Genomic DNA, 14,176 nt, shown 5'->3' on the forward strand with positions numbered 1-14,176 from the left:
AATGCTGCTCTGTCTAAACTATGAATCTAGCCCACGTGGGGTGCACATGACAAGTGACTTACATTTGGGTTCAATAATGATATTTTCATTGGAGTGAAGGGTGGGAAAATGATTTTTTTTTTTCAAATGATCAATTTTAAATGAATCTGATGTACTACGTTCAAAAGCTGTTCAAAGAAATACATTTTATTGAACTTTGAAGACACTTTATCATATTTTTGCATAATATTTCCAAGCCAAATGTTCACATAGTTCAGCTCATGCCTGGACTCTTAGTGCCAAGATGGGGCTCTTAGGGACAAGACAGACCCTTAACTTGGTTCTCCCTGTTAATTTGTTGGCTCATCCATCTATACTACTGTACAGTGTATAACAGTTACTCGAGTTCCACCTCTCTCAGTATCTCGCTCTGGAGAGCAACACCTTACTCTTCAAGATTCTGGTCAGTTTCCACATGTCTGAAGAAGCACATCTATTCCCACTGCTGGTTTTAAGGAAGAATGGTGCATTAGCGACTCCAAGAAGTTGTGTAAAGTTACCAGTGCATCTTTAAGCATAAAATGCAACAAAAACACTTAAATCATTTATTTTCCCAGTTCCAGCACTCTGTCCTAAGTCTATTTTCTTTTGCTAACTGCCATTGTCTGCCCTCTAACCATCAGTCTGAACGCAGTGACCATTCTGACTGTCTTGTCTTCAGAAGTCACCCAGCAGCATGGGCAATACTTCTTCTTTGACCTCTGCTGGTGTCAGGCAGCCGGGGTCCAATGTCACTGTCAATTTATAAAAGTGAGAACGTGCACTGCTCAGCAAATCAGTGCATGAGCATTGAGTCCTTCACCACAATGAGTCCTTTGCACTGCCCCCGCAGGTGCTTCAGTAGATTCTGCTGTTAGGAGTCTAACTTTTGCAGTTGAGGGTATCTGATGGAGCCAACAGCAAGCTCACAGTGATTTAAGAGCTTCTGTGGCCCTAGTAGGAAGTGTTACTGGAACCATTTCCGGACTTGTGCTGTTGCCTTCATTATTACATCAGTGAACTCATTGTGTTTCTGAAACATCCAAACATCACACAAAGAATAAGGGTTGCAAGTGAACCACATCCATTTAGCAGGATAGTGGTAACAGTGTAATATGTAGCTGTTGTTGCACTGAGGCACCGAGGAGCACACTGTAAAAAATATATTTCTAAAACATAGCGTAGTAACCACATTCATTTACAAACAGAACATTTTCCGTTTAAATGACCACTAAATTTGCACAGACACGGAGCAGGGCCCAACTTCTCTATCATTCTGCTTTTGTCTTGAGCCGTTCGTTTTCAGGGACTTATTTTTTTTTGGTATTTTTCACATCCAAAAGTTGTCCACAACTTGTTGGCTACTATTCCTTGTTATTTTTTAGTTTGTTTCTTCCTTTTCTTATGCTGTTCTCTTTTTATTTCCAGCCGACGCAGGACCAGTTTCAGGAAGGGGGTTTTGAGGGGGAGCGCCGGAACCGGCAGTCTCCCCCCCAGGGAAGTTTGCGAGAATGGTATGGCCCATTCGCGCCAATTTGGGCACTATTTGGGCTATATCTAGAGTTTTAACTGTAGCCCAGGGCTACAGAATAAAGGCTGGGCGACATGTTAGTTCGCCACCATTTTGTGAGAGAGGGTGCTGACCAGTGGTCGAGCTTTCTCGAGCTGTTTGTGTGCATAGTGCTAGTGAAGGAGGGATTGTGTGGCAGTGATCGGAGTTTAGTGCAGGGCTTATAAGAGCGTTAGGAGCGTTTTTTCAGCGCGTTAACGGCAGTTGGGTCAGATTGCGCTTCGTGGGTGTAGCAGTGGTAAGGGAGTGATTAGATTGGTGCTTACCAAGACGCCGCTATTGAAAGAGGCGGGGCGCCTCGATTTGCTTGCGGCCCCCGCTGCTCCCCGGGACCGCCCGGTGAGAAGGGCGGTGAGCGGAGTTGCGGCCGCAGAGGGACTGGAGAGCGGGGACAGCTTGGACTTTGACGAGGACAGTGTGGAGGAGGGCGAGATCAGGGATGAGGAGGTCTGGTGGGCGGTGGGGAAGCTAACGTTGTGCCTAAGTCGTTACAGGTGCATGATGGCGCGTCAAAAGAGAAGACTGCAGCAAAGCGGACGGTTACGGAGCGGCCCCCGTTGTTGCAGAAAGGTAAGACGAGTGGTGCAGTGACCCAGGTTGGGGTGGCAGTGGAAACGGATGGGCTGAAGGGGGAGAGGTTATATAAAGGGGTCTATGTTGCGGATGCGGGGGTGGGTTCGGACGAGGTAAAAGAAGAGGTGTCTCAAAAAAGCGCAGGTAAGGAAGCGGAGGAGGGCTCGGGGAAAAGTGGAGAAGAATTTGGTCCGGGTAAAATAGGGGGCAAACATAAGCGTCTGCCCTACATGGGGACGGCTAAACCTCTGGGAGCCCATCTCATGCGAGCAACTAAAGAGAAGATTTGGAAAGGGGAGTATGTGGAGATGCTTAAACTGCTTCACAGGGAGGTCCGAGCAAAGGAAGGGTCCAAAGAGGAAGAATACGAGCTGGCTAAGAGGCCTAGGGTCCCGGTTACGATCGAAAATTGGACAGCGGCGTTTTTGATTTATGCAAGTGTGTATTGTGAGCGCCATCCGGAGCGGGCGGTGGCGCTATTTAAATACATGGACGTAATTCGGAAGGCCTACTTGAATTTTGGTGGGTACGCATGGGCGCAATACGATGAGGAATTTAGAGCGCGTATGGCGGCAGACGAGGAAGCGCAATGGGGCGAGATTGATGCTGATTTGTGGCAGCACACAATGGGACCAGCAAAATTCGGTAAAACAATTTTTACGGCTAGCGGGCTGCCCATTATTTATCGGCCCTTTCAAGATCGCCCCACCCAGGGTGGGGCCAGTGGCAATAGCTCAAGTGATAAAGGAGCGGGAGCGGAAGGCGCAGGTGGGAAAAAACCTGGAGCATGCTGGGATTTCAACAGAGGGTTGTGCACACGGGAGTACTGTAAATTCAGGCACGAATGCTCCAAGTGTGGGGGAAAGCATGCCATTACCAACTGCTTCGGGGGGTACCAGCGGGGGGCAACAGTTTGCGGGGTCAGGAGGCAATCCCCCGGGGAGTGCGGCCCAGCCCAAGCCCAGGGGGCAGGGGCCTCTGGGAAAAGGCTTTTACACCGGTTAGGCTGGAGCGGCTCCGTTATTGGACGAGTCAGTATCATATGCAGGAGCAGGGGCGTTTGTTGTTGCGGGGCTTTTCTGAAGGTTTTGATTTGGGCTACACGGGTCCGAGGCAGCGTCGGTGGGCGGAGAATTTGCGTTCGGTTTGCGGGAAGGAAGAGCTGGTGCGGCTCAAACTTGGGAAGGAAGTAGAAGAAGGAAGGATGGAAGGCCCTTTTTCGGATTGGCCTTTGCCTAATTTGATTGTGTCCGCTATTGGTGTGGTGCCTAAGAAGGAGCCTGGGCAATATCGGCTAATACATCATTTGTCTTGGCCGGAAGGGGCGTCGGTTAATGACTTCATTCCGGAGGATGTCACAAAGGTGTCATATGCCTCGGTGGACGTGGCAATGGCATTGGTGGAGGCATTGGGTCAGGGCACCCTTATGGCAAAAACAGACAAAGTCTGCTTCTCGTTTACTGCCAGTACACCCGCGAGATTTCGAATTGTTGGGCATTCAATTCCAAGGCAACTGGTATGTTGACAAGGCACTGCCCATGGAATGCTCGAGCTCTTGTTTTTTGTTCGAAGCATTCAGCACGTTTTTGCAGTGGATTTTTGTGACGGTTACGGGTCATACTTCAGTCACGCACTATTTAGATGATTTCTTCATCGCAGGGCCAGCAAAGTCGGAATCTTGCAGGGTGGCGCTGCAGCGATTCCAAGAGATTATGGGGGACCTGGGTGTGCCCCTGGCCCCTGAAAAGACGGTGGGGCCCTGCACGGCCTTGTCGTTTTTGGGCATAGAGTTGGACACTCAAGCCATGGTTGCACGGTTGCCAAATGAGAAAAGGGTGCATATGCTGGACACGGTGCGGAAGGTGTTACAAAGGAAGAAAGTGACTGTGAAGGATATTCAGGTGCTATTGGGGCATCTGAATTTCGCCTGCAGGGTGGTGCGAGCGGGCAGGACTTTTTGTAGGCGACTGGGGATGGCTCTAGCGGGTGGTACAGCACCACACCATCATGTACGGCTTAGTGCTGGCGTCAAGGAGGACTTGAGGATGTGGTGTACATTCCTGGAGTCGTTCAACGGCATTCCGATTCAGGCATGGCCTCTGTGCGAATGGGATGTACAAATTTTTTCTGACGCGGCGGGGGCGTCGGGTTTCGGCGTTTATTGGCAGGGCAATTTTTGTGCGGAATCGTGGCCGGAGGCTTGGCGCACGGGAGGGCTGAGTATCGCGTTCCTGGAGCTTTTCCCGCTAGTTGTGGCGGTGTGTTTATGGGGGCATCGGTTGGAGCACAAGCGAGTGCTTTTCCGAGTGGATAATATGGCAGTGGTGCAGGTGGTAAACAGACAGTCAGCAAGGGAACCACAGGTTTTGCAGCTGCTGCGAGTTATTGTTTTGGAGTGCTTGTGGCGCGACATTTATTTTCGGGCGCGTCATGTGGCGGGGTTAACAATGATATTGCGGATGCTCTATCTCGTTCGCAGTGGGAGAGATTCCGTGGGTTGGTCGCGGATGAGCAGTTGACCAGGATGGCGATGCCGACAGCACTTTGGAGAATCGGAGACAGAGGATTCTCCGCTTGGTCGTGAACTCATTTCCCCTTCGACACAGCAGAAGTATGTAAGGGCTTGGCAGGAATTTTTGGCATCAGGAGCGCGAAAACGGCGGCGGACACAGGATCGGATTGAGGATGTCATCAATTATATGATGCTCATGATAGAAAAACGTTTGTCCAAAGTGTCTATAACGGGGAAGTTAGCGGGGGTAGCCTTTATGGGTAAGCTTTTGTGGGGCTACGCTCCGTCGGCGGGGGAGTTCGGGCAGCGGCTTCTGGAAGGTTGGGCTCGGGAGAGGGGTAATGGAGTAAGGGAGCGCCGGGCAATCTCGTTGGATTTGTTGAAGGCAATGATGCTATCGACGTCGGCCGTTTGTGTAAGCCCGGAAGAGGCGCTGTTGTTTCGCACTTTGATGTCCTGGATGTTTTTCGGGTCTTTCCGCGTGTCGGAATTAGTGGGATCTAAGTTTTGGGGTGGTGTTCAGTGGGACGCGGTATGCATTTCCCCGAGAGGAGTCGGGGTATTTTTGGAATGCTCTAAAACGGATCAAAGAAGGGACGGGTCGCAGGTTTTTATGCAGTCATATCCGGTGCAGGAAATGTGTCCTATGCGATTGACGCGTCGGTTACGGGGGGAGGGGGGTCGTCGGGAGGGGTTGTTTTTTTGTCATAAGAACGGTGACGCAGTATCTGCTTATCAGTTGTTGGGGGTGATGAGATCTTGTTTGACTTCCTTAGGAGTCGATGCTTCCCACTTTGGGACACATTCATTTCGAATTGGCATGGCGACTGAGGCGGGGCGGCGGGGTTGGCAGAGGAAGGCGATTTTGGCGCTGGGGCGGTGGAAGTCAGACGCGTATAAGAAATATGTGCGGTAGGCGATCAGGTGGGGAATAGGTTTAATTTTTTATTTATTTTCCTGCAGGTTCGGTTCCTGGACCAGCGGTGCAGTCGCTATTCATTTGGGTCGTGGGACATTCCTTCGTAAAATGGGCGGCGAGACAAGCTCAGTCGTCGAAAGCGGGGTCTAATTTGGGTTTGGATAGAACACAGTACTGCATTCGGTGGGAGGGGAGAGGGGGCATGTGTTGGCAGGAACTGTTAGGGATGTTACAGAGGCTAAAAGGGCGGGGACACTGTCCGGACGTTTTAATAATACACTTGGGGGAGAACGACATGGTGAAAAGGACGGGTTTGGACATTTTAAAGGATATGAAACGAGATTTGGCGTTAGTGAGACAGCAGTGGTATGGCTGTCATGTGATGTGGACGGCTTTCGTTCCCCACCTGGGTTGGAGGGGAGCTCGTAAACCAGGAGCCATTGAAAAGGCCAGGAAGAAAATTAACAGGGAAATTAAGACTTTTTGTGCGGAACAGGGTTTTACGTACATCGAACATTCAGATATCCGTTTTGAGGATAAGGAATTCTTTAGGGGCGACGGTGTACACCTGTCCTTTTTGGGTACAGAGTTGTACCTGCTCCAACTGAAGGAGGCGTTGACGCTTATTTTTAAGGACGCTTAGGCAATAGGACTGACGCGGGAGCGGATCGGGATGGAGGGGCAGAAAAGGAGAGGACGGCCCAGGGGCTGGGGTCCTCTTCCTTTTCTGGTGGCGGAGACAGACAACGGGCACATGACAGACGTGAACGGATGGGAAGAAAAGAAGACAAGACAAATGCTGATTAGATAAGGGTGGACAGTAGCTGGGATACATAGATAATATCAAGTGTTTAGAGATGGAGACTTGCACGCTCAAGACGCTAGCAAATGACTATTAAGGTACTAGACAGAGTAGATAGGAGCACGTAGTAAGGAGGACTGGACTATTGAACGGCAAGTGCAAAAGGGGAGGCAGGGAGGGGGTGTGGACAGGAAAATGTATGTATAGTGAGGCTTTAGTTTTGTAAGGCTCAAGGCCAAGGGAGTGAACGCTTGTGAGTGCACCTGTTTCCAATAAAGCGGCCTTTTACACACAAAAAGTGGTGTGATGGTGCAATACTTTGTCTCTCGCAAGGGGGTTTTGGGGGGGAGCGCCGGAACCGGCAGTCTCCCCCCCCAGGGAAGTTTGCGAGAGTGGTATGGCCCATTCGCGCCAATTTGGGGGCTATTTGGGCTATATCTAGAGTTTTAACTGTAGACAAGGGCTACAGAATAAAGGCTGGGCGACATGTTAGTTCGCCACCATTTTGTGAGAGAGGGTGCTGACCAGTGGTCGAGCTTTCTCCCTCCCACCCACCCGTTATACGGGTTAATTTGGGTGTTCTTCTTTCTCTCTTTTAATTGAATCATTTGTTTATGTTGGTCCTTTGGGAACAGGTGCACGGCGGGGGGATATTGGTTGTATTGTCGCTCGGAGCAGGTGCAGGCAGAGACAGAGAACGGGCACATGACAGACGTGAACGGATGGGAAGAAAAGAAGACAAGACAAATGCTGATTGGATAAGGGTGGACAGTAGCTGGGATACATAGATAATATTGAGTGTTAAGAGATGGAGACTTGCACGCTCAAGATGCTAGCAAATGACTATTAAGGTACTAGACAGAGTAGATAGGAGCACGAAGTAAGGAGGACTGGACTATTGAACGGCAAGTGCAAAAGTGGAGGGAGGGGGGGCTGGGGGGGGGGGGGGGGGCGTGGACAGGAAAATTTATGTATAGTGAGGTTTTAGTTTTGTAAGACTCAAGGCCAAGGGAGTGAACGCTTGTGAGTGCACCTGTTTCCAATAAAGCGGCCTTTTACACACAAAAAGTGGTGTGATGGTGCAATACTTTATCTCTTGCAAAGTGAGGTCTTATTATTGGAGCCCACGCAGCTTTTGTTACAGCAGCACAACTCCCTCTCCACAGTCTACGCGCGCTTGCTATTGGTCTGTCCCGTTCGCTCCTCCCCCACCACCACATAGGCGGAAGAAGCTAATATCGAGCTACCCACTAAGAGAGCATGGATCCTCCTCACGCTGTCTCCCTTCCCACACCACCTTTGTCCGCATCTAGTCTCAGCGCTATCTCAATCACTACGCTTCCCTTGGGTTTTTAGTGCCTCCGAGACTGCATACGGGGACCGTTGAGGAGAGGCATCCAGTCTGCTTCAGACCCAGTTTCAGTCGTATTTAAGCAAACTTTGTTCATTGTTCAACTTGTATGAGCTATCAATCTGCGTGGTTTGAGTTAACTTTGTGTGTGTATATGAAATTGACTTTTGTCTGGCTTTTGTTCTGGTCTCCGCCAGGATGTTCTTAACACCCATTAACTGCTTATGTGCTCCTTGAAATTCGACTCGTGCTTTCAGGCGCTGGGAAGATGCTCTGCTGCCACATCCCTGGGAAGCAATATGAGCAGTTTGCCATTCTCTGTTTGTCCGCATGTACAGAGACAGTGGTTAACCACCGGCTTACATTCTGCAGAACATTACCATACCTAACTCAGAGAAAGGACTGATTAAATGCTGAATGACATATTTCCATTGTCAACATTTTCAGAAATGTAGATAAAAATGAGTAATAAGTGCCTTCAACTTCTTTATCGACATTGTTTTTGAACAGCTTTTATGTCTGGAAAATATATTTAAAGACAATTCTTGGTTGTTTGCTCTTGTGTGAATTTGGGTGTTGACTTGCAGCTATGGACAGGTTGGTACAAAGCCTAGTGCAAGGATCTAGACTCTATGGGAAATAGGACTCGAACAGGAGTCTCAGTTCTGTAACCCTTCATATTACTTGCCTCCCCACTTGCTTCCTCTATGCTCATTCTGCTTTTAATTTCAAACATACAGTTTGAAGTGTTGCTCTGCCCTGCACGTCAAAGTAATGAGAAATGCAGAATTTAGCAGAAATACACCAGCCGACAAATAGGTTCTTATTTGATGCTAACATTTATGATGAGGAGTTACAAGTTTAAATAAATACAAGCAGCTAGTTTAGTAGGATAACTCTTCCTCTCCTAAGCAATGCCACTAACCCGACTGGTTGTTGCACTGTCTGAGTTATTATTTAAAACGAAACGATTGTGTCCATGGCACTGAAGTTTTTCTCGCCAGGAAAGTCTTTCACCAGATAATAGCACTATTTCCTACCTATAAGCAGAGCAACTGTAATTATGCAATTGTGATGCGATTTTCCCATAAGTACAGATTTGCCGCGTATGCATTTAATCCATCATCTGCCACATAATCTGCAGATTTTAACAACAAAAAATGTTTCTAGCTCAAACGGTTCAAAAGTTACTAAACGTGCAGCAATACCAGTTGCTGTGCAGTGAAAGGCCTTTTGCAAAACTTTACTGGTCACCTTTTTGTTGCTTATTGCTATGTTTGGGTGTTAAAATGGTACTAACAAGGTCAAACCAATGCCTACATAGATTTATCAAGTTTACAAATGTTGAAATAATGAAGTAATATTATTATAAAATGTGTCGCGTTATGTCGATAATTTGTCTTTTATTGCTGCATAATTTACCAAACCCTGCCGCATAGTTTGGTCCTCTCATGCAGTATAATTTCAGTGGCCCCCTGACCTGCCTTATGGCCAGGAGACACTCGACATGGCAGACAGCTCCACCAGCCTGCCTCCGTGCCCCAGACCCCGCCCTTGCTGCTGAAGGAAGTTCGAGGCCTCATCCTTGGTGCCTAGTGGTAGGCGTATCTAGTGTACATTGTATTTTGTATTTCATTTTCCCTGTACTGTTGCTGAATTTTTGTACCCATTTTCTGCTTTCCAGCTCTTGCCGGTTTCCCCGTCCCTTCCGCTACGTCCCCTGCGGCCCCACACCCCTCGTGCCCCCATTGGCCACTCCCTCGGGCTCCCAGCTGCTCCTCTCTCCCACCTCCCCTTATTAATGGTGGCCACAGGAGCGCCGGAGGCACGCCAGAGGCAAGCCCGTCTGCGCCCGTCCACGCCTGGACCGCGCCCATCGCCCGTCCCCCTGGTCCACGCTCCTCCGGCGTCCCCAAGCGCCCCTACTCCTCCACAGAGCTCCTTGCTCTCAACCCCGGACGGTACCCTGCCTGTGCCCAGGCCAACCCCAGACACACCCACGGACCTTTCACATGTCACTCATGCCACTTCTCCTGCACTCACACCAACAAGCGCCACAACAACACCAAACACCCTAATCACCTCAGCTGCATCCTCATCAACACCCGCTCTGTCCACAAGCACGCCATCGAGCTCTGGGACCTACTCATGACAACCTCTCCCGACATCACCTTCCTCACTGAAACATGGATGAACCCCTCACCGGAACCCGACATTGCCATAGCCATCCCGGAGGGATACAAACTCACCAGTAGAGACCGTATCAACAAACCAGGAGGAGGAATCGCCATAATACACAGAAATTCCATCAAGATTTCCACCAACCCCAATGACACCCTGGACGCCGCAGAGCACCTGCACTTTCAGGTACACATCAACGCCAACACCACCTTAAGAGGAACCCTCGTCTACAGACCACCAGGACCCCGTCGCCCCATTCTGTGACACCATCGCCGATGCTATCAGCTCCCACACCCTCGCCTCCATGAACTACCTACTCCTCGGTGACCTAAACTTCCACCTGGAGAGCACCACCGACTGCAACTCCACTGCCCTGCTGGACAAGCTCGCAAACCTCGGCCTCAAGCAACTAGTCACCTCACCCACCCACTCAGCAGGTCACACGCTGGACTCCATCTTCTCCTCCAGCAGCCACATCGCCTTCACTCACACCACCGAACTCCATTGGACTGACCTCCACTGCGTCCACTTTGCTTCCTGAAGCCCACCACCCACCAACAACATCCTATCCCCTACCGCAAGTGGAACAAGATCTCCAAGAAACAACTGATCTCCAACCTCGCCCAAGCTCCACCACCCATTACCAACGACCCCAACACCGCTGCCCTCAACCTCACATGATGGCCCCATGTATGCGCCGACTCCCTCACCCCACTCAAAAAAAACAACAATACCCGCACCAACAAGGCAGCCCTCTGGTTCACTGCAGAACTTCAGACTTCCAACTGAGAATGCCAGAAAATTGAGAAAGCCTGGCGCCAAGAACCATTTGTGAGCAACTTCTCCACCCTCAAATCAGCCATGCGCAAACATCACCAGATCATCCGGACCACCAAACGATCCTTCTACAAAGAACGCATAGACGACAACGCACACTACAGCAAGGAACTTTTCACCATCGTTAAAGAACTCACCAAACCCAAATCCTGCGCCATCGACCCTCCGCACTCTCAAGACCTCTGCAACTCCCTCTCCAGCTACTTCAACCGCAAGATCGCAGACATACACGAAAGCTTCATATCGTCGCCACCCACCATCACCACCACCGACGCAGCCAACACAACAGCACCGTGCCGCGCCAACATACTGAACATCTGGACCCCCACCAACGATGAAGAAACCAGCAAAAGCATGAGCTCCAGCCGCTCAGGCTCCCCAACAGACCCTTGCCCCCACCACATCTTCAACAAGGCTAGCCAAATCATCGCTCCCCAGCACCGGGCTGTCATCAACAGCTCCTTCAAGACTGCAACCTTCCCAGATGTTTGGAAATACGTCGAAGTCAACGCTCTGCTCAAAAAACCCAAAGCAGACCCTGAAGACCTCACAAACTACCGACCTATCTCTCTACTCCCCTTCCCCGAGAAGGTCATAGAGAAGATAGTAAACAAACAAATGTCCTGCTTCCTGGAGGACAACAAAATACTCAACGTCTGGATTCCGCAAAAACCACAGCACCGAGACCGCCCTCATCGCCTGCACAGACGACATCAGGACCAGATTGGACAAGGGTGAAACCATCGCCCTCATCCTTCTAGACCTCTCCGCAGCATTCAATACCGTATGCCACCAAACCCTTCGCATGCGCCTTTTCGACGCCAGAATTCACCACAGAGCCCTGGACTGGCTCACCTCCTTCCTCTCTGAAAGTACCCAAAGAGTTTGCCTCCCTCCATTCCAGTCTAAAGACACCAAGACCATTTGTGGTGTCCCCCAAGGATCCTCCCTCAGCCCCACCCTTTTCAATAGCTACATGGCTTTGCTCACCAGCATCGTCCGCCCCCACGGCCTCAACATCATTTCATACGCCGACGACACCCAGCTCATCCTCTCCCTCACGAGGAACCCATCTACTGCCAAGAACAACCTACATGCTCCTCGCCATTGGTAGCTGGATGACAGCAAGCCACCTCAAATTGAACTCAGAAAAAAACGAGACCATCATCTTTGGTCCCAACAAGACAGCATGGAATGACTCTTTGTGGCCCACTACGCTAGGACCACCCCCAACACCCACCACCCATGTACGCAATCTCGGCATCATACTGGACTCAACTCTCTCCATGACTCATCAAATCAACGCCATATCATTCTCCTTCTTCAACACCCTCTGCATGCTACGAAAGACCTTCAAGTGGATTCCAATAGAAACCAGAAGAACGGTCACCCACGCCCTCATCAGTAGCAGACTGGACTACAGCAACGCCCTCTACGCAGGGACCACTGCCAAACTTCAGAGAAAACTCCAGCGCATCCAGAACGCCGCCGTACGTCTCATCCTCAACCTCCCTCACCACAAGCACATCTCTGCCCACCTCAGATCCCTACACCGGCTGCCCATCAACAAAAGGCTCGTCTTCAAAATCATAATCCATGCTCACAAAGCCCTCCACGACACCAGACCGGCCTACCTCAACGAACGAATCAACTTCCACATCCCGACTCGACACCTCCGCTCTGCCGACCTCGCAACAGTCCTCCGCATCCAACGCACCACCTCCAGCGGCAGATCCTTCTCCCACCTCTCTGCCAAAACCTGGAACTCCCTCTCCACCAACCTACTCAAGACCCAGGACTTCCTAACTTTAAGAAAGCACCTAAAAACATGGCTTTTTGATCAGTAACTCCCACCCCTCCAACCCCAGCGCCTTGAGACGCTACCGGGTGAGTAGCGTGCTTAAGAAATTTGATTGATTGATTGAGTGGCCCTGCCAATAAAGTGTGTGAAACTGGCGAGCATAAAACTGGGAAATGTTAATGTTTCTAAAGCTCTGCATTTTCTTCACCCAGACAGACAACTATATGAAAATGTTTTCCCTGATCGTTTAAGTGTTTGAGGTCTGCATGGGTTTATATACTTCCTACGGCATCTTGTTCTGCAAACTTGCTCATAAGCTCTGAATTTGCTCAACTAGTTAAATCTGGGGCCTTTTCTTCCATTTCTCTACTTGTAGCAACCAACTCTGATAGGCAATAGTGTCACTCTTTCTTGTAATTACTTCTGATCAATTTCAATTAGAAATTAAATGTGCTTTGCTGAGTACTGCAAATGATGAGGCAGGTGCTATGTGGCAAGTGTGGTTAACACTGCAGTAGGATGCTCTCATAATTGCAGAGGCATTTGATTATACCCAGGTCCACTTGAATTATCTGGCAGGAAAGGATCAAATTAGGTGGCAGAGTTGACAAAATTATACAGCAAAAAAAGGCAAATTATGTGGCATATTTTATAACAGTATTACTACCTAATGTTGTCATTTCAAACATGTTAATTTTGTTATACCAAAGGTTTCACCCTATGAGTACAGCAATAAACTACTGAAAGGTTACCAGTCAACCTTTGGGAAAGGCCGTCCACTGTGTAGCAGCCTATGCATTTTTTGTTGTTGTAGATTTTGATCTGTTTGCGCGAGAAACATTCTTTGATAAGATCTGAAGATTATGTAGGAGGTGATCGATTATGTGGCAAGTGTGGCAAATACATAATTATGCAAAAAACGCAGCAGAATCACAATCCCAGTGGCCCTGGTTGTAATCATCCTGCTGTACACGCTGTGCTTGATATAACGTCACTGCGCACATATTGTGCAGCATGCATTATATAACTGCATGTAATGTTGATATTGCTCAACACAGTGCAACACTGCGAGGCGTGCCAGGCATGTTGAGTGTAACAAGGACTCCAGCGACTCCATCATGCAGTAAAAGCCTCTGCCAGCATGGAGATTCTGTGCAGTGACTCCACTCCAAACCAAAACACATAGGATAAAGACATTGCCATTCAGAATGCCAAGAGCTCTAACTCTCGCAAATGCTAGACCTATTGGCATTGCCGATGCTTGTTTAGCTATCTAACTCACTCACGGGGCCACTAGTATTCTATTGCCTGGGCCTATTAGCCACTGGCATGTGACTAATTACTGCTCGCTGTCGTTTTTGGCCACCAACATAAGTGGGCTTCAATAAGAGAGTTTTATTTGCACTCTCCTAAAAGGTAGGATTGAACTCACAACTTTTCAATATTATCCTTCGATCTCTGTGGGTTCTTTAGATGTAGAGTTTAAAGCAGATTTGAACGAGCAGTGTTTGTACGATTGCATTTCTATGTCCTGTGCCTACCTCCTTTTTTGCATTTGCGCACCTGTATGCACACACATTTAACTCATGGACCAAGAAAAAAGGGACTGAGT

At 49.3% G+C, this 14,176-nt stretch overlaps 1 protein-coding gene across 3 annotated transcripts in view; it reads right to left on the reverse strand.

Annotated features, from left to right (window-relative positions):
* The window catches only part of MPPED2 (metallophosphoesterase domain containing 2), a 602,895-nt gene that overhangs the window by 258,215 nt on the left and 330,504 nt on the right, over positions 1-14,176 (reverse strand). The window lies entirely within an intron of this gene.

This window comes from Pleurodeles waltl, chromosome 3_1, assembly GCF_031143425.1.
Source record: "Pleurodeles waltl isolate 20211129_DDA chromosome 3_1, aPleWal1.hap1.20221129, whole genome shotgun sequence".
In the NCBI taxonomy this organism is placed as follows: domain Eukaryota; kingdom Metazoa; phylum Chordata; class Amphibia; order Caudata; family Salamandridae; genus Pleurodeles; species Pleurodeles waltl.